Source organism: Platalea leucorodia, assembly GCF_965183815.1.
Source record: "Platalea leucorodia genome assembly, chromosome: 3".
Classification (NCBI taxonomy): Eukaryota; Metazoa; Chordata; class Aves; order Pelecaniformes; family Threskiornithidae; genus Platalea; species Platalea leucorodia.
Window position 1 is genome coordinate 101244235 of NC_138825.1, and position 20339 is coordinate 101264573.

The following is a 20339-nucleotide window of genomic DNA, read 5'->3' on the forward strand; positions in this document are numbered from 1 at the left end:
TATATTACCAGTATATTACCAATACTGCACCCACAATTAAGTGGAGCAATCCCTAGTGTATTTTGTAACTGAATGTTACTGAACTCTGCCAACGCAGTCAGGAATCTTGTTTTTTACTGTGGTTTCAACAAAGAGTGTTGTTTTTCTAAAGCAGAGACCCAACAGCTGTACAAAGTGACATGAGAAGGATACCCCTAAAATGTCACTAATGGAATGATTTAAGTTATTGTTTATTAGGAACATTAGCTTAAAGTTAATTATGCATTTTTCTAATACTATTGGAAAACATTCATTTTATTGAACAATATTTACAGATATTAATTCATATTTTTAAGCTTATATTTTCACTTCAATTAGTCTGAAAGTGTGAAAACCCATTCAAGAATACTGTACAAAACGTGAATGTTGCATGCTATGAGTGAGTTGACTTCTAGTGTTATTGCCAGTACAAAATGTTCACATGAGGTATAAATAGTCGCAGTCACTGTCATAGGATCACAGGATAATTCAGGTGTGAAGGGAGCTCAGGTAGTCTCTAGTCAGGCCTCCTGCTCAAACCAGGGTCAGCTCTGGGGTCAGAACAGGTTGCCCAGGGCTTTACCCAGCTGGGTCTGAAAACCTCCAAGGAAGGAGACTGCACAGTCTCTCTCTGGGCAACCTGCTCTACTGCCAAGCTATCCTTATGGTGACAATGTTTCTCCTTGTATCCACTCCAAACCTCCCATTTCAGCTTCCAATTTGCTCTCATCCTCCTGTGATACACCACTGTGAAGATCCTGACTCCATCTCCTCAATAACCTCCCCGTAGGTCTCCCTGGAGCTGTGTCTAATCAAGGCTGACCAAGCCCGGCTCCCTCAGCCTCTCCTCACAGGGCAAGTGCTCCAGCCCTGACCATTTTGGTGGCCTCTTCTGAAATCACTCCAGTTTATCAATGTTTGTCTTTTTTTTTTTTGGGGGTGGGGGTGGGGGGGTGGGGCACAATACTGGATGCCATGTTGTAGATGTAGTCTAATGAGTGCTAAACAAAGGGGAATAAACCTTTCCCTGATCCAGTGGCCTTGCTTCTGTTAACACAGCCCCAGATGCTGTTGGCCGTCCCTGCTGCTAGGGCTCAGGCTCATCTCGCTGCCCACCAGGACCTCCCAGGCCTCTTCAGCAGATCTGCTGCTCAGGCAGCCAGGCCCCAGCTGGATTGCTGACAGGGGTTATTTGCCTTTGTCCATCCTTGTTGAATTTCATAATTTGTCCTTAAGGTGTAAGTTAAAGGAGTTGTCCTCTGCAATAGTGTTCCAAGAGGTACACATGACTGTGAATCAGACAAACTCACCTGAACCAGGAGACCAGGAACCATTCCCCTTTCTGCTTTTGGTCATTTATTGCCCTTGGGCAAATCATGTCACCTCGCTCTGTTTTGATTTTGTTATCTGCAAAAGCATTTATTGGTATATTTGTTTCCCTTTGCAGAGCACTCCTGGCCAGGTTTCTCAGGAATATTTGATTTCTTTCTCTTGAAACCAAGAGGATGAGGACACTCAGGGATTGAACCCAGGTTTTCACCTGCAGAGTCATTTATGAACAGCTGTCCAACAAATAGATAAATTCAGGATATAAATAATATAAATATAAATATAAATATAAATAATATAAATATATCAGGCAGTGAACCAAATTAAAAAATAATTTTGCTTTAAGCCTATTTCTCAAAATATTTAAATTTGAAAAATAACACAAGCTTAATTTTCATCAGAAGCATCCCAGCAGATCTCTAAGCAGAGTGCTTACAGGGTAACCCTAGAGTGGCTAAAATAGGATTCTGTGTGATTTATAATTAATTTTGTCTTTGCCATTTTTTATGTTTAATGTTTTATCTTTTAGCTCCTTTCTCCATCCTCTGCTGTAGATGGTAAGTCATCTGTTGATACTCTTCCCTTGATAGAGTGCATAATAGGCACTTCATGATGTTGTGAAGTTTGTCTTGGGATTTACTAATTGGAAGAGTAACATCCCAAAGGCAATGTTTCTTGTTAAGCTGAACATTACGGAAACAAGGAAATGTCCTCCTTGGGTTGTTCCCAAGTAAAGTTTGCACATAATCCACTCATCTTCAAAAAGGGCAAGAAGGAGGTCCCAGGAAACTACAGGCCAGTCAGCCTCACTTCCATCCCTGGAAAGGGGATGGAACAGCTCATTCTGGATGTCATCTCCAAGCATGTGGAGGAAAAGGTTATCAGGAATAGTCAACATGGATTCACCAAGATTAATCAATCATGCTTGACCAATCTGATGACCTTCTATGATGGCATGACTGGCTGGGTAGATGAAGGGAGAGCAGTGGATGTTGTCTACCTTGACTTCAGCAAGGCTTTTGACACTGTGTCCCATAACATCCTCATAGGCAAGCTCAGGAAGTGTGGGTTAGATGAGTGGACAGTGAGATGGATTGAGAAATGGCTGAATGGCAGGGCTCAGAGGGTTGCGATCAGTGGCGCAGAGTCTAGTTGGAGGCCTGTAGCTAGCGGTGTTCCCCAGGGGTCAGTCCTGGGTCCAGTCTTGTTCAACTTCTTCATCAATGACCTGGATGAAGGGACAGAGGGTACCTTCAGCAAGTTTGCTGACGATACAAAACTGGGAGGAGTGGCTGAGACACCAGAAGGCTGTGCTGCCATTCGGCGAGACCGGGACAGGCTAGAGAGCTGGGCGGAGAGGAACCTAATGAAGTTCAACAAAGGCAAGTGTAGGGTCCTGCACCTAGGGAGGAACAACCCCATGCACCAGTACAGGTGAGGGGTTGACCTGCTGGAAAGCAGCTCTGCAGAGAAGGACCTGGGAGTCCTGGTGGACAACAACTTAACCATGAAGCAGCAAGGTGCCCTTGTGGCCAAGAAGGCCAATGGTATCCTGGGATGCATTAGGAAGAGTGTGGCCAGCAGGTCGAGGGAGGTTATCCTCCCCCTCTCCTCTGGCCTGGTGAGGCCACATCTGGAGTCCTGTGTCCAGTTGTGGACTCCCCAGTTCCAGAAAGACAAGGAACGACTGGAGAGAGCCCAGCAGAGGGCTACGAAGATGATTAGGGGACTGGAGCACCTCTCTTATGAGGAAAGGCTGAGAGATCTGGGTCTGTTTAGCCTGGAGGAGACTGAGAGGGGATCTTATATCAATGCTTACAATTATCTTAAGGGTGGGTGTCAGGAGGATGGGCGTCTTTTCAGTGGTGCCCGGGGGCAGGATAAGGGGCAATGGGCACAAACTGAAACAGAGGAAGTTCCATCTGAATCTGAGGAAAAACTTCTTTACTTTGAGGGTGACAGAGCACTGGAACAGGCTGCCCAGACAGGTTGTAGAGTCTCCTTCTCTGAAGATATTCAAAACCCACCTGGATGCGATCCTGTGCAACCTGCTCTAAGTAAACCTGCTTTAGCAGGGGCTTAGACTAGATGATCTCCAGAGGTCCCTTCCAACACCAACCATTCTGTGATAATTTTTTCCACTACTGTGGGATATCTGCGTTCTGCAAAAAAACAGGCCAAACTTTCAAACTGTGTTTCCGTCTCTGATTCATGCTGTAAAACCCATGCAGCAGGGTGTGACTGTACTTGTTGTGAACATGTTCATACAGATCCTCACTGAATACCTTTAAACACAACGCTTATTTCTGACAGAGAAACGAACTTGCTCAGCAAGTAAAAATGCTCTTCAGCTATCACAATTTTCATGCTAAGTTTTTTGCTTTAAAAGGTCTGGCACTCACAGGCACTCACAGACAATACTTTGGAGGTGTCCATTGAAGACCAGGTGTTCTTTTTATGAGAGATACAACAGAAATTATTGATCCCTTCACCATTTCATCTGTCAGGCTGTTAGTAGTAAGAAGCTGCTACCTTCTAGAAATTGTTTAGAAAGTTATCCGAAGTGACATAGTTCATTGACGTGATCTCTTGCCGGTCTGTTATTCCTCCCACAAAACAGACCATGACACAAGTAGCTCTACTAGAACTTTTTGTCTGTAGACTTAGAAGACACAATGTATCTTCCTTATGTGGTGTCCACTTTTGACATTAGTGGGATCTCATACCAAGACCACATTCCCCCCTGAAAGCTGTATCAGCACTAGTGTCTAAGAAAGAGGAGTCAAATGGAGTAGTGAGGCCCAGATACCCACCCAGGTTTTCCCTGTGGACAATAAAAGGCATCTAGATGCAAGCAGTCCCAACTCTATCTTATCCACAAATACCATAACTTCTTTCATATGTATAAATATGTAAAGAAAGGAGGACTTGGAATCCTTCCACAAAATTCCTCTGGAGGAGTTGTACACAGCAGCTGGTTTGTAAATGTCATTAGCATGATAATTCTGATTTGAAAAAAAAAGAGCATTCGAACTCAGTGAAAACATACAGCAGACATAAATGCTGGAAAAGAAGAGCTCTTAAAGGAAACATTGCTTGGCTGTATTTTTCTCTCCCACACCAAGATGTGCTGTACTGACATTTTATAAATGCTGTAGGTGTGGTCAGCAGTAAATCATGACTCCTCTGGGGAGTTCACTCCTCTGCACCTTCAGCTGTACTATGCCTCGAGGGTGGCTGTCTCACAGCGTACTCACGCGTAACTCAATACTTAGGTAAAGAATCTTCAAATTCATGTTACAACATGGAAAAAATATTTCTGTAACATCAGTACTTTTCCAATTGAATTTTCTCATACCTGATGATCATCCTTATACTTAAGGGCTCTTGAAAAGAAATGTCTTGGCTGTGTACACAACTAGAGCCGATAAGGTTTTGGCATTTCTCTGGAAAATGACATTTACCTTTTTGACAGAGTGCCAAGCATTAGAAAAGTGCTTCCTGCAGTATTATAGTTAAAGAAGGCAACTTTAAAGGGGAAAAAAAATAATCAAAGCCAACAAGACAACCCCCCCTTATCCATTATCGTAGTTTGCAAGCTTGGAAGAAGAAGATATAAGATGACAAATTTCCAAAATAAAAGCTGAGAAGTTATGTATTTTGGTGTTTCCATTGACAGAAAGAAGTATTTGTGTAGCTGATCTCAGTGGTATCTGTATGATAGTATAGCTGTTAGGTCTGACCCAGCAACACATCTAGTCATTATTGAAGTGTGATTGTATGACTAATGCAGCTGAAGTAGGTTTCATTCTTTTTAATGTGCCTTGCTTTGTTGAAGATTAGTGTGCTTTTCTGGTTGCCTTCTGTTCTTTGACTAGACTAACATATTCTGCAACATGCAGCATTGAGCTTAGTTTTAGGAATATAGATTTGAAAGTTGGCTATATCACATTGATGCATATGGAAAGTCTCAGGAATTCAGCCAGTAATGAAAACATAATAAGCACAAAGGCTATTCACCCAGAAACTGTAAGGAATAAAACTACATTAAATACTTGTGTTGAAGATACAGCTCTACCTTTGGTGCTTTTGACTATTAATCAACATTTTTTAAAAGCTGATTAACCCTTTTCCATCTGCTAATAACATTTTCTACATTTCAAAGCAAAACCACAAACCAAATGGAGCACTACTGTTATATAAGTTTTTTTGCTGTTGTCATACTATGCATATTGTAGTGTTTTAACCATTGCTTACAATTCTTTTTCAACAGCAAAATGAGAATGAAGCAATTTTACAAACAAAACAATGTGACAGTTAGAGGATCCATCACAAACCTCTTGTTTATACTGTTTAAATCAAACAAAACCTGTTCCTTCATCTGTTGAGTAAAGATTGAAAGATTTTGGTGTCATCAAGTCAATAAAATCCAACTAATTCAGGAGTTAATTTTTAATATTTAGGATTTTTTTAAGATACACAGTAAAATTAATTTCCAAATTATTAGAAAAATATGAGGTTATGATATGATTAGGATATGATTTGAATGTACAATTACCAGTAATGGAATGGGATATTTATAATTTCTGTAATTTTTGGTTTAGGTCAGTCTCTATTGCATCAACCCCAAGTATATGGCTGTTTTTTATTATTCTTCTGATCCTTTTTGTTTCAAGAAACAAACAAAAAAGGAGTGAGAACTGCTTGCTATACAGAGTCTCATGTTTGTTCTAGATCGAGGCTGAGGGTTTGGAAGTTGTGCGGGTTTGCCTTGATGTGATGAGAAAGAAAAATTAGTTCAAAGTCAGCTATGGAATATAAAATTTGAAGGTGCTCAGGACTTTCCAAAATGTTACTTAAAAGGACCAGGATACTGACTTTGCAATATTTATTATATGCAATCCTTCACATATGTCTGATTGAATTTGAAAACAAAAAAAAATGTTCTTGTGATGAGGCTATGAGGAAAAAAGTCAGTTGTAATTACTCTCCCTTAGAGTTATGCTTTTGCAGATGAGGGAATCTGTTTTCTCAAATTTATGCAGTACCTAGCTCAGTAGTATAATCATAATGGAGATTTTTTTAGGACTGTTATGACAGAAATAGTAAATAGTAGAATCCAATAAAACCAGGGTTTCCCTTTGTAGGTTTGGGGTTTTTTAATTAATTTAAACTTTTGTGCCACCAAAATGGGAATCAGTATTTTGCATTTAATATTGCAAATGATATTGACATCTTAGTTTGCACAAGAATGAGATTTCAACTTAGATCAGAACATTTTTATTCAGCCAGAGTTGTAGCACCCTGAATGTTCAACAAAGGTTAATACTATGTCATTCTTTTCAAGTTACATATGGATTAGTCCTAATGTGGTGGACACAACACCTAACATAAATCACAGTGATTCTTATTAGGACCCTGATAACTTCAGATTTCATTCACTATTCATAAGGAAACCAAGAATGGACCTCTTTTAAACTTCTAAAAGTTGTCTAAGACAATCACCATAAATTCTCTTTTATACAGTTAATGAAAGAAAAGTTACACTCCCCAAAGGCTATTCAGCTTATCCTAATGTAGGTGTTTAGGACAGGTGAAATGGACTGTTCTGTAGGAGCTCCCACTGACCAAAAGTAGAGCCAAGGATGGCTGTCTTTCACTTAGGTGAGTAACTCCTAAATGTATTGTGTTGTATTGCATTGTATTCCAAGAAATGGTAAACAATTATTTCCCAGTCATCCTGTATAGGCTATTCACGCCAGTTTTCTCAGAAGACATCTATGCAGTAGCCAATCTTATTATCATTGTTGGAAAATCCTGTTGGATCAGATGGACAGACATTTTTGTGTAATGTTTTTTCTTACGAGAATACATGGCATCTTTTTTCTTCTCTCTGCATTTTGTGGTACCATTTAAGAATATCAGTTGAGGTGTATAAAGTTAATGTCTTCCTGGAAATGTGTGACAAGGCATCTGTGGGATTGTTCCAGGAGTAACTCAGCTGTCTGGCTGGCGCAGACCCAGCACAGTTTGACATAGAGGGCAGAGAGAGAAAAGAGAGAGCATTGTCCTGACTACCCACTAGCTCTACCTGACATGGGGAACTTCCCATTATATAGGTGTGGGAGGTTACATTATCATGCAGCCCTCTCCTTATGTTCATCATCAACCTCATTTCAGCTTCAGCTTCAATCTACATTGGCAATGAATATTCTGAATCATTGCTTCCCACTAAAGTCTCCAGGAGCATTTCTCTTGACTCCAGATGGTTTTACTGGGCTCTAATTTGAATCTTATGTGTTACCAGGAGAAAGATTTAATAAATTGCCAATAGGAGAATTAAGTATTTCAGCAATGGTGGGACTTCTTTGTTTTGTTTTGTTTTCTGGAGAAATCTAAACAAACAACAAAATATAGCTTATATTTTTTGCATTTCTGTTTAAGCATTTACCACTTGGAGCAAAAATCTAAACTGTAGCACAGCAAAATAAACTGGCCTTACATTGTAATGCTTCCTGTATTAAAAAGACTGTTCCATTGCTCCTTCAACCTTTAATAAGGGAAAAAACTCATATCTTTCTGTTTGCTTTACACTAGAAACGTCAGTCTCTCTTGGATAAAGAGTTACAGACAGATCACCATAAAATTCACCTGAGATATCACATTGCAGCTGTCGTCCCTCAAAGAGATGGGTGTAAGGGAGGACACAGGTGAAATAATACTGATTCGTATGCTGCAGTTCTGGTATCCCAAATGTGAGAAAGAAATGGTAAAAAGGACAATAAATTTTATTGAAGTTTTTGGTTATTTTTTATCATTCACTATGAAGTAGTAAACAGCAGGATAAAAAAATTGTTCTTGCTTTGCAAATAATCTTTCCAAATAGCCTTGGTTATTAGACATAGGGAGTGACTATCAGTCCCCATAGAAATAGAAATTTTCCCTATTTTTATAGAAATTGAAGAACAAAAACCAAATTATAAAAGGATACCTGTTTACCTGTCCAAAATGCCTTTGTCAAAACTCAAGTTCTATGCATCCTGAAAGAGTTATACTGCAGACTGAGAAGAGAAAGATAGTGTTGGGAGTAGGTAATAGTTTCATTTAGGGAGAAAACACTATTTCAAAAAGAGAGGATGGGGAACTTGTACTCTTCAGGTCCTGGTGGAGTTGGAACAGTAAGTAACAAGGAGATCTCCGTGGCACAGTGCCTTTTCTGGAAGAACTCAACTAAAAATGAATGCAGTAAGCTGAACTTGTGTTGTTCTTTACCTAAAGTCATCCTCACTGGAAAAAGAAAGCTGAGCTCTCTCAGTAATCTTCCTCTGTTACAGGGTGTAATCAGCCTGTAGGATCATCTGGGCAAGAGTGGTGTTTTCCTAGCTGACCACAGTGTGTCTGGTATATGCATGCGGCTCAGGCACAGGTCTACTGAAAGCAAAAGGACTTTAACTTTCCCTCCTTTCAGCCAGCATCAGCCAGAGGGGCACTCTGTAGTCACATAGGCCAGCTGTGGGCACATGCCTGCAAAGCCCTCCTGCCCACATCCTTTCTCAGAGATAGACCCAGCAGGTCTGCCTGGGCAGGTACCGTTCTCACAGTGTATTCTGATTAACATTTCTAAAGACAGATTTTGGGGTGTACTGTGGACTAAAGGGCTTCTTCCCAAAGCATAGGAAGCTGTGTATTTCTTTTCTTCAAAAGTCCTACCTCACCTGGTTCATATCAGTCAAATTCTTGCTGGAGGTCTCAGCTGAAGCAAGTCATGCCATTAACTACCACAGAAATGGATTATAGTTTATTCCAATGAAATCTGAAAGCTCTACAGAAGCTACAGCTTCTTATTGCTGTTCAGCTGCTACCACGGATGGAAGAAAATAGTCTGTATCATAATTTGCTGTAAAGCGGCTACTTATGCAACACTGGATTGAATGCAATACTCTAAAATGCCTGTTTGCCTATATAGCTTTCCTGTTCAGCTTCTCCAGCTTGCTCCCTTACATTGGTTCCCTCCTGCAGCTATTGCATTTGATGGTGACACTGGAGTTCATGAAAGCTTCAACTCTGACGGGGTGAAGGCAGAGTATTTTCAGTGAATGGTTTCTCCCCGTGGAGCATGCTGCTGCCAGAGATAAGCTTGTCCTCAAATCTGAAAGAGCATTCAAAACCAGACCACTTTCTGCAGGTGCCTTACTAACGACAGAGTTGCTCCTGGGAGCATGCTGTGGGATACACTGTGCTGTGCATTATTTCCTCTTAAGGAAGAGATGAAAGCAGGCAAGTTCCTCTGTAATGAAGGATTTGTTGTTTGTAGTTCATGTGGTGTTGCCTAGATACTGTAATGATTGATGTCTTTAAAATACAAATAATCTTACACACAAAAGAACATTATTAAGGTTGCAGAGTCAAGTACTCAAAAGATAAGAAATGGCAGAATTAAGATTGCCCAGGAAACCTTAATTCAGCCCTCTTTTGTTGAATATACAATGACACTGTAGTTACATAGGACCTGTGCTTCATTAAGCACAAAGAATAGACAGTACTCCAACAGTGAGCAGTTGTATATTATATTTGCCTCTCACTGTTCACTGTATACCCCATGGCCTTATTTGCCTCACATTATTCAAACTGCTGTAAGGTAGAATTATTCATTTCCTCTAGGGTGTCAGAGTGCTTCACAAACATTAATTCATTCAGTCTCACTAAACTGAAATTAACTGATTTTTTTCAGTAAGAAAACCAGTACAGAAGTTGTTTAAGGCCAAAGGTTTCCAGCTGTTTGAGGTGTTAGTCTGGGTGACCTAAGCCAGGAGTTTTCGGAGTACTTCAAACTGCATGTTCAGGAACAGTGTCTGTTGACTATAACTGCAACTTTTACTTACTTTATATGTAATAAAAGTTTGTAAATACATAGACTTTGCACATACGCGTAAATATAACGTACCTAACTCTTGACATTATAATAATGTATATCTGGTCTATTGTGTTCTGAAAGATATTTTGAGCTCATATTTTCTGAGTGCTCATCATGCGCATTTGTCATTGGAGACTGCAGACCAGCATCATCAATGCCAGAGATGCCTTCAAAATGCCTTGAAGACTGTCTATAATGCAATATTCTGAAGGAGTGGATTTAGCATAGGGATTTCTCATAAGATACTACCTTTGGATACCGATTTTAAATGTCGTCATCTGTTTATTTATTTATTTTTAGAAATTAAGGTCTAAAGGTAAAAAGATTTTTTTTTAATTGCTAGCCACCTTGACAAAAGGGTATGTTCCTCAAGTTGTCATGAGGAGACAGTTCTGATGGTTACATATTTATTAAATACAGGATGTGCAAAGCAACCTGTAGAAGGGGCTTCCCTACCAGAAGACATTTTAACCCTTTAAAATTCCTTGAAATTGATGCTGGTTTTTTCCTCTCAAGGAATACCTTCACCATGACATTATTCATTATGCAAATGAATGGGTTTAACCTTTTCTGAACCTCCATTTAAATGATATGTTCATTAAATAGATGTACAGCAATTGAATTTTTTCTATGGAAAAATATATTTTTATGCTCTCTGTATTTTATGAAAATTGTATCCCCTGTCTACACTGATAGAACATAAGCTGCTTTATTACATGAAATTACATATTCTACATATGAAGTTCTGCTCTAAATTTTAGGATGAGAGGCGTTTCCTGGCACTTATAAAACCCACTCTAATATGTATTTGGCTGTTCCCCTGATAATCTTATATTTTGGAGGTTTTGGCTCTGCTTTTTCCATAATATATTCCAGCATATCTGTGCCCATGTCAGAAAATTTTAAGAAAACAAAAGAGGACAGTGCAAAGCCACTTTTACACAACTGCACAGGTCACAGTGTCCTGCCATAAAAATATACTTGCTTTTTAAATACATGGCAAAAAGGCTTTAGATGCTTGCTGAGCAATACAACAGTCCAACCATAGTTTTGACAGGCCTACTGTTAAAAACAAAGATATTTTGCAGCAAAGAACTCTGAAGTACTCGTGCTAATAACAAAGTTTTATATTTTGATCAGACACTAAACTGAGAGCTGGACAGTTGAGAGAGGACCCTAACAGGACTTTATTATATGATGAAACTGTTTTGGGCTTTTTTTGTGATGAATGACCTATTGAAATAACTGTGTGCAAATATCTCCAGGATGAAGATGCTTCTTTAACAGAAAAGAAAGTATAACTACAGCCCTCAGAGTCACATGAGAACATAAAAGTAAAGCTTAGTTCTTTCTGGTTTGCATATTGGCGATGTTAATTGAAAAAATTGTTACGTGAAATATAGGGACCTAATTTGAATTCCTTTTTGATTTTAATGGAAATTGGATCAGGCACGTAGCTAACAAATCTACCAGTGATGTATAAGCTAGTATAGAGCTTTATTTGCTGCATATCAGTAAAAACTTTCTCCTGTTTCTTTTTTTTTCCTCAGTTATGAACACATGAATTTGAATACACCCATTAAGATGTATGTGGGTAGATTCAAAACTCCCTGATGCCATCACCTTTTTGACTATGACTTAGCTTTTTTAAATACTATTCTAATAATTTTTAATTTTATCAGTTACTACAACATCTTTTTCATAACTTCCAGATTTCATTTTGTTCATTTTAGATGTATTGTATCATTCGGAGTTCATTTCCTGCAACTTTTCTAGGCAATGCACGTAATCATGCTTTGTCTGATATAACCTTCGCATAACTACCCTTTGTTTGGTATATCTTTTCTGAATTATGCTCTTTTAACAGCTAATTTTTAAAGTGGAAAATGTGTTCTTAATTCTACAACTCAGCTGAGTGCCGGGACCGGGCACTGTGAATCCAAGTCAACGACAACTGTTGTGCACTTGGAAGAGATTCTGCCTACTTAGAGCTGCATAACAGTGGCCAACAAGTAATACATACAACGAAACCATCATGTTTTCATTTCCACTAGCAAGGCCCCCCTAATCACTTCTGTGCTGATGTGACTATTGGAGTATTAAACTCATCAGCAGGTGATTAAATAATATTTATTTGTTGTGAAGTCTTTGTGATTGGAATTTTACTCCCGTACTGGGATGCAAAAGGATGGCCCAAATTCTTTATGATCATGATGATCCTCAAATAGCAACATGTTCACATTTGGTATTATTTCCGTTCATCAGGTAAGAGACCTAGAGCAGCATAAGAGGATCCTAGCAGAGCAGTTACAGGTGGTCTGCTAAAGACAAGCATTTATCTGTTCTTTAAATCTGATGCTTTAAATCTGCACCTAAGAACGAGACTGTATCTTTCTTATCTTTGCAGGGATTTTGTTAGTGTCAACTGAGACAGATGATTTAGCCAAACTGGAGGTGTGAATTACTCCCATAATGTTGCCAGCACTTGGATTCACTCAGAATCAGAAAACTGAATATCACTTAAAGACACTTGTTCCCTGTTCTCCTGAAGTAGCTAGAAATTCAATACCACTTCAGTAATGTGGACGTGTGAGTAAGGAGAGACAGAGGAGGTGGGAAGAGAAGAGGTAGTCAATGAAAAATAATGAATTAAAAGATGATTGCAGAATAAATATTTTCACCCTGCAGCTTCAGAGGAAAACATTGCAGCTTGGTAGAACTGTCCACTGGTGTATTCTCCAGGGCTATGTCAAATATGTTTACTTTAAAAATATTTACTTGTCCTTGTACTGTGTTTAACAAGAGCAATGAAATGAAATGTCAGTCAAGGCCCTAGCTAGAGAAGTCTGAAAGGAAAACTGAAAGGGAGTTTTGCACCTCTGAGATTTAATTCCAAAGAATATTATCATGCTTGAGAAATATTTTTTTCCTTGTACTACTTGTTTTTATCTCTAGACAAAACTATCTTTGATATAAAATGGAATATTTCATTGCTTAGTGCAATAGTGGTTCATTCTTACATTCTGTCTTCATTGTATGCTTCTTTTGAAATAATTGACCATCATTTTACATCACTTCTTTTAAAAGGTGCTGGGTATTGTTTCCTTTTGTGTATTCAGGTTTTGTTCTTTCTTTTTCCCCCAGTATTTGTAATCTCTCTGATCCAATTTTTTAAAGGTTATTTTTGAACACTTTGCCAGTGTTTATTTTTCTGAGTTTTATATCCTCCAGTTATGTATTGGGCTCTCAAGCTATATTGCTGTAAAGGCTCTTATTTTTATAATAGATAATGCATTTTGTCAAAATATGCTTTCAATAAATCCTACACTGCACAATGCCTAATTTACTTTGTTAGAATAGATACCAGATTTCAGTACACATCAGACAACTTGTCCTCACAAACAGGTACTCAGAGGAGCTTATATTATTTGAATTTAAAGCTTTTAAAGTCCAGTTCCCTTCTCTCGTGGTTTAGATTGAGTTGGATTTATAGATTTATAATGTAAGAACTGAACTAAAAACCTCACCAGGCCTTGACACTTGACACATCTCAGCCTTGAGAAAATATAGCTATAAAAAGGACAACAGCACCATCTAAGAAGAGATCCACACAGCTGACAGCTCTAAAATGAACTGTGGAAAATCCACTTGAATTTATTCATTTCTAAGGCAGGAGTTTTCAGCTAAGCTGAATATAAATATCTGCAGATATTTGATTGTGTTTTGAAGAATATGGCTCTTTATTGCCATCATTCTGTGTTTTTACTTAGCTTAGGGCACTCTTTACTGTCTAGCACAAGGATTTATTAAAAAAAAGGGAAAGCAAAAAAAGGCACAATAAATTTTGCAACAGCCTCGATCTTTGTCCTAGTCTGTTGACTTACACAGATTTAAATACACAAACCCAAGTTAGTTCATTAATGATTGTTTCTGAAGCTCCATCCCCTCAAATAGGCAGCCAAAATATACTTTAAAAGTGCTTATGAAGTTTGTCAGGAGAATTAGATCTACTGAAGACCTCCATTGTTAATGTGAATAAATTCACCAGGTTTTGATTTTGTGGTAGACGTGGTGGAATTTTGGGAGAGACAGTCATTTTCAAAACAGACACAGCTTTGAAAGACTGTGGTTCATAGGGACAAAGAGAGCAGTGTATCTACAAAAATCAGTATAAAAGGAACAACTGCCATGTTTCACCTCTGCAGGGTTTCACATTCAATTTGTAACATCTTCAGTGGAGCTAGTATGGCAGAGGGAGATGGCTGTGATTTTTCTAAGCATCTGCCAATGTTGATGGTAGTGCAGAGATACTTTTGGCTGCATGGTGGGGCTAAAATTGCACAGAACCCTTAGATCATAGAAATGTTTCTTGAAAGTGACTTCTAGATAACATCTAGTCCAACCTCTTGCTCGGAGTGGGACTGTCACTAACACTACATTCATTCAGCTATGGTTTTGTCTGAATTTTGAAAACCTCCAGGGATAGGATAACCTGTTTCAGCGTTGCATTTTTTTTCCTGGCAATTTTTTTGTGTGTGTCCTCATTTCCAACCTGAACCTCTCAAGGTTCAATGTCTCCTTTGTCCTTCTTGTCATATTGATTGCCACTACCAAGAAGACTTTGGCTCTGTCATCTTTGTAGCTACCCTTCAAGTAGTTTCCGTCTGCCATAAAAACTTCCTTAGCCTTCACTCTGCTATGCTAAACAAGCTCAGCTGCCTCAGCTTCTTCAGTTAGGCAAGGGTTTGTAAAGTAACAAAGAAAGAATGTGGAAAAAAACTTTCCTTTTAAACCACATACAGTAGCTGATGAACAACCAAGCCTGAAATACCTGAGAAAACCATTAACTGAATTACTATAAATATACAGTAAGCTAAAAAAAAAAGATTATAACTAATACTATAGTGTCTAGAAGATTCTATTAGCCTCAGATACCTGTTACTTTAAGCACTATGAAAACTCAAAGTATAAGAATTTCTGAAGCAATGGTTTGTCAGTCAGTCTATTTAACACAACAGTTGTAGTGGTCATTTCCAAATTTAAATTTTACAGAAGTTATGGAAAAAGATGTCCAGTCCTGTCCTGTTCAGGCCTACAGAGACAGCAGATTTCAGAGTTAAGAGGCTCAGAAAAGTCATGAAGCAAAGGGGCTAAACTTCTTTAATCCTTTGTTTATTTTGTTAATTCCTCTCCTTTGGTCCCTTTTCAACTGAGTAAAACTATAGTTATATCAACAGTCCATAGCAGATACAGTATTACTATAGGTTAAGGTGTTATTCTCATGAGAAGTACATGTTAAAATCATCTTCTATTTTTTTCTTCAGTTTCAGCTGAAATATTTCCAGGGAACTAGATGAAGTAGGAAAGGTGTTTTGCCCTGATAAAGATGACTCTAAGTGAATTTTCTCCATGAAAAGGTATGCTACTATAACTGAAAAGTGGCTTCTGTGACTAAGCTACACTTTCAAAGCCATTTTACATTTGAGAAATAGATGCCCCAGGTTTTTTGTCTTTTAACTAAGGTAAGATAGGGTTTTGTGCAGTAAAACTTATCTCTAAAGCTGAAAGCTGATTAAATGCAAAGTTTTTAAATGTTAAGAACATCTAACATGTAATGAAAGTCTCTATTACTGGAAGAAATGCTAAAACCTGAAACATACCTTAAAATGTGATAAACATCAAGGATAGGAATAGATGGTTAAAATGCAATTTTTTCCCCTTTAAGATTGTTGAAAAAATGAGGAAGAAACAGTGTTATCCATTTGCATAAGACCTATTGTCCGCAGGTTCAAACACTATTGTCCTTCCTGAATATTTTATTTTTTTCTAAGAGAGTAGAGCTGAGATTTATTTCTAGTGAGCGTAGCTGAAAAAAAATGGAAAGACAGGAATGTCAGGACAAGCAATCATTCTGTGTTATGGCTGGAAGAAAAAATACAAGCTCTTCATAGTTACACTGGCAACCCTCACAATTCAGTGAGGGTGATGGGATAATAAATGGGCAGGTAGCAATATGGCAGAGTAAGAAAGAAGTAAATGACTGGAGTAAGAATTGGGATAGGACTAACTGCATAGTCGAATGAAAGACTTATTACCTCTATCAAGAAGACTTAAAGTTCAGACTTGAAGAGTAAGTCAAAGCTGTCAATAAGAAGTGCTGTAAGAAGAGGGTGAAGTGGTAGTCTTTTAAATGGAAATTTCCATTAGGCAGGTGGATATCATATTTAAACATAAATGCTCTCAAAGATATCTTGGAAAATTTGTGTAAAGAGAGAGAAATTGGGTGAGAACTATTTTCCAGAAAGATAAAGATAACTGATCATATGTGCCCTTTATGTTGTGTGTTATGCATAAAGGTATTTTGTATTGCATATCAGGTATTATAGCAACTTTAAGACAGGCTGCACAAGTTGCCATAAAATTTGGAGAAGACGACATCTCTTGAATAAATTGTGCATTAGGCATGCTGGCATTTTGTGTCATCACAGTGTCTTTTGTCTCCTCCAGCAGAATCAATCTTGGACAAAGAAGGGAAGCAGGTAAATACACACTGATTGGCAGCTTTTGCACTTTTCGACTTTGACTAGTGAAATTCCCAGGATGCCTGAGTATGCACAGCAGGCTTGCGATTTTCTCACAACCAACCTGGCAAATTCTCTGCAGTGGGCTGGGAAAAGAGGCTGTGAGCAGCTGCATGCTCTGTCCTCAACAGAAGATGCTGCAAGAAGAGGCAAACAGGTGAATAATGGAATGGTTGTTTCACAACTCACCACACTTAGGTATTTTTGTTATACATATAAAGCTATGTCATGGGTAAATTGGGATGTGGTATTTTGGAATAATATAAAAGAATTGACTCAGCTCTCAGCAAACTTTTCTCTTTTTGACCAAAGGTTTCTTCATCAAGGGAACTAATTGGATTGCTATAAGTTGGACCTTGGGAGTGAACTAATATGTATGAGGTGTAAAACGATCATTTTACTTGGCCCTGAAGCAAACAAGAAAGCAAACCAACCTGGCAGTATAGCTGTATTCAAGAGTGCCAAAAGGTCACTTATATTTAGTTAAAACTGATTTTTCCATCAATAGATGACCCATCACTATCTCTAGTAGTAAAAAATGGTTTCTATTTATTGAATGTATGTTATAAACACTATACTTCTCTCATATGCAACATTGTAAACATAAAGTTCATGTCATGAGGATTGTTTGTGGCAGTGAGGGCAGCAGCTATCCAGCTTAGGACATGGTAACAAATACATTTCTAACATATATAATAAATATAATAAATTTTAGTGTTTCCCTCTGCATGGCCCAGCAGAGAGAGCACTGGTCTGGAAACCATTGGATGCAGGCCCTGTTCCTACCTTTGCCAATAATCAGCTGTTGGAGACATAACTCAAATTCTATGGTTAAAGATGATAAATTTTTATAACAGAAGTCTTATTGTCAGAGGAAGATGACAAATTTTAGAAATTCATCCAGTTTATGCAGCAACTCTGTAACTTTTCTTCTGAAAATAAATAGAAAGGTTTTATTTTCTAACTTCATATTAGAAAAAAACCCCACCAAAATAATTGCATCATTTCTGTTAAAAAATTTTCAAGTTTACATTGACACAAAGGTCTCATTCGTTCCATTATTCACTTTCTGTGTTTCATCATGTAGAGAGGGTAAAATAGATTACTTGAAGTTTTTTGGAGGACATAAGTCTGGATCATGTCCTAAGCAAGAGCCCGAAGCTAGGAGTTATGTCCTCTATGTATTACTTTGAGTACATCGTAAAATGTACTAGCAAAGGTTGAGGTCTGGTGACACAACATGCAATATGTCGCTGTTTGCAGAAAAGCAGATCAAACTGACCGAAATAGATGGAGCACTGGATTAGGGGTTGGGAAGAGTCACAGTGTGGTAATGCAAGTTAAGTAAAGCATGCGTTTGGCTGAAGGACAGAACAAGACAGGCTCCAACAACCCTATTTTAAACAGTTGATACTTAACAGGTTGGTGAAGCCCAGGTCAGAATCAGCGTCACCAAAATGAAAGAAGCTATCATGTTTTTCATGAGGGTCATCTCTGGGTCTCGAATTCTCATGCAGATTACTCAGATGACTGTTGATAAACTGATTAGAGTTTTCTCAAAGCATGAGCAACATCCTTCCTAAATGCATCTTCAGATCTGGTGACACAATCCTGAATCTTATTGCTCCATAAACATTATAATCAACATTATATTCACAAAATATTTGCAGTAAAAGCTATTAACACTATTATCATGGCAATCTTTCCCTCCCCACCTTTAAATCTGAAAAGTCTAAACAGCATGAAACAGGAAATTTCACAATGCATTGTTCAGGTAAGTAAGATCTATTCAGGGAGGAGTCCACACCTTGCTAATTTGTGGCTACCTTTACCGTAACTCACAAGTATCTAAGTTGGTTTAATAAAATGTATTTCTTCTTCCTTGCCTCATTTAAGAGCACAGCAACTCATCACAACTGTATAAGAAAACACAACAACATAGGACACAACAGCCAATTAAAATTAGACCCATAGAACCTAATTACCTATATTTGAGATGGCTGACAAGTATAGCAGAAGAGAAGTACTGAGCTAGGTAGTATAGCAGGATGAAAATATCCAAATTTCATAAATTGGCCCCATTACTGTCATATTGCAGCGCTCCAGAAAAATATTTTTGTGAGATAATAGTGAGCAGGATATTCAACTAATACACAAAATAAAAATTTGTATTTCCATAACAAAAAGAAAGTTTGAAGTGTGAGGCCATAGTTACTGGAATATAGTGGAAAAGGCCTTTCAAAACAGAAATTATGTTTGCAAATGAATGACATGATACAGCATAACCATTGAAGCCGTAGAGGCAAAATAGCAATTTGTATCTAGTTGCTGCTTTGTTTTCTGAGTTTGGTTTTGTTTTTTTTTTTTTTAAATGTCTGAAAAGTGGTAAACAGTCCTGGCTTCAAACTAGTCTTGCCATTTCATTCCCACTTGTATACCAAATGATAGTATGGTCATATTGATTCAAGTGGGGAAAAAATAGTGAGAAAACACCATTTTACTTACAGGGCTTTCTTAGTTTCACCTTAACAGAAGAAGAAAGAATAAGGGCGTGAACATACCCTGTACTCAGTTCCTTCCAACACAGGCCATCTCCCCAGAAAGGTTGCACCCCACTTTTGTTCTCAAATGTTCTACAAGAGTCACCTTTGCTAGCCAGAGTGCCTTCCCCAGGAACTCCAGGCCCTCCTCCAGGAGCTCTCTTGGTCCTCCTCTGCCTTCATGCCACAGCTTTAGTGTACTTTTATTTCTGTCCAAGCTCTGCTCAGGTCCTGCTGAACGGAAGTAGGAGACAGAAGGTGTGCATTTGGAGTCCTTCATACAGAGGAGACACCTGAGGCCAGACTTAGAAACATAGAATTGTAGAATGCTTTAGGATGGAAGGGACCTTTAAAGGTCACCTAGTCCAACTCCGCTGCCTTGAGCAGGGACATCTTCAACTAGATCAGGTTGCTCAGAGCCCTGTCCAACCTGACTGTGAATGTTTCCAGGGATGGGGCATCTACTACCTCTCTGGGCAACCTCTTCCAGTGTTTCACCACCCTCATTGTAAAAAGTTTCTTCCTTATATCTAGTCTAAATCTGCCCTCTTTTAGTTTAAAATCATTACCCCTTGTCCTGTCGCAACAGGCCCTGCTAAAAAGTCTGTCCCCATCTTTCTTGTAGGCCCCCTTTAAGTACTGAAAGGCTGCAATAAGGTCTCCCCGCAGCCTTCTCTTCTCCAGGCTGAACAACCCCAGCTCTCTCAGCCTTTCCTCATAGCAGAGATGTTCCATCCCTCTGATCATTTTTGTGGCCCTCTTCTGGACCCTCTCCAGCAGGTCCATGTCTTTCCTGTGCTGAGGACCCCAGAGCTGAACGCAGTACTGCAGGTGGGGTCTCACCAGAGCAGAGGGGCAGAATCACCTCCCTCGACCTGCTGGCCATGCTTCTTTTGATGCAGCTCAGGATATGGCTGGGTCTCAATGAACTGGATGAGCAGTTCAGTTGCCCAGCAC